Source organism: Neopelma chrysocephalum, unplaced genomic scaffold (genome assembly GCF_003984885.1).
Source record: "Neopelma chrysocephalum unplaced genomic scaffold, ASM398488v2 Primary Assembly neopelma1_96491, whole genome shotgun sequence".
NCBI classification, from domain to species: Eukaryota; Metazoa; Chordata; class Aves; order Passeriformes; family Pipridae; genus Neopelma; species Neopelma chrysocephalum.
Genome location: NW_020925137.1, coordinates 28,563 through 29,589, shown reverse-complemented (window position 1 = coordinate 29,589; position 1,027 = coordinate 28,563). Strand labels below are relative to the sequence as shown.

Below are 1,027 nucleotides of genomic sequence, written 5' to 3'. Positions count from 1 at the left end.
GGAGAAGACAGGAAAGGACCCAGGAGTTCTGGGAGAAGGAGGAAGGGGAAGGATCCAGGAATGTTGGGAGAAGGGGGAAGTGATCCAGGAGTGTTGGGAGAAGATGGGAAAGGACCCAGGAGTGCTGGGAGAAGGAGGAAGGGGAAGGGAGAGGATCCAGGAGTGCTGGGAGAAGAGGGAAAGGGAAGGAAGAGGATCCAGGAGTTCTGGGAGAAGAGGGAAAGGGAGAGGATCCAGGGGTGTTGGGAGAAGGGGAAAGGGAAGGAAGAGGATCCAGGAGTTCTGGGAGAAGGGGGAAAGGGAGAAGATCCAGGGGTGTTGGGAGAAGGGGGAAAGGGAAGAAAGAGGATCCAGGAGTTCTGGGAGAAGGAGCGAGGAGAAGGGAGAGGATCCAGGGGTTTTGGGAGAAGGGGGAAAGGGAAGGGAGTGGATCCAGGGGTGTTGGGAGAAGAGGAAAGGGAAGGGAGTGGATCCAGAAGTTCTGAGAGAAGGGGGAAAGGGAGAAGATCCAGGAGTTCTGGGAGAAGGGGGAAAGGGAAGGAAGAGGATCCAGGAGTTCTGGGAGAAGGGGGAAAGGGAAGGAAGAGGATCCAGGAGTTCTGGGAGAAGGGGGAAAGGAAAGGGAGTGGATCCAGGAGTTCTGGGAGAAGGGGGAAAGAGAGAAGATCCAGGAGTGTTGGGAGAAGGGGGAAAGGGAAGGAAGAGTATCCAGGAGTTCTGGGGGAAGGGGGAAAGGGAGAAGATCCCGGAGTATTGGGAGAAGGGGAAAGGGAAGGAAGAGGATCCAGGGGTGTTGGGAGAAGGGGGAAAGGGAGCAGACCCGGGAATGCCGAGGGAGGGAACAGAGCCCACAGAATGCCGGGGAGGGTTGGAATTCCCACCCTGCTGCTCCCTGCAGGATTTGGGATCCCCCTGGCTTTGGGAAGGGGGTGTTCCCTGTGCCCCTGGCCCTCCATCCCTTCATCCTCAGCATGGAAGGGGTGGATCCATGGGGGCAGTGGATCCATAGGGGGAGTGGATCCATGGG

The 1,027-nt window shown here is 57.7% G+C and overlaps 1 protein-coding gene across 1 annotated transcript in view; it reads left to right on the top strand.

The window, feature by feature from the left end:
• The window catches only part of LOC113981351 (zinc finger CCCH domain-containing protein 3-like), a gene marked incomplete at its 3' end in the record, with an annotated part of 10,955 nt that overhangs the window by 141 nt on the left and 9,787 nt on the right, over positions 1-1,027 (top strand). The window lies entirely within an intron of this gene.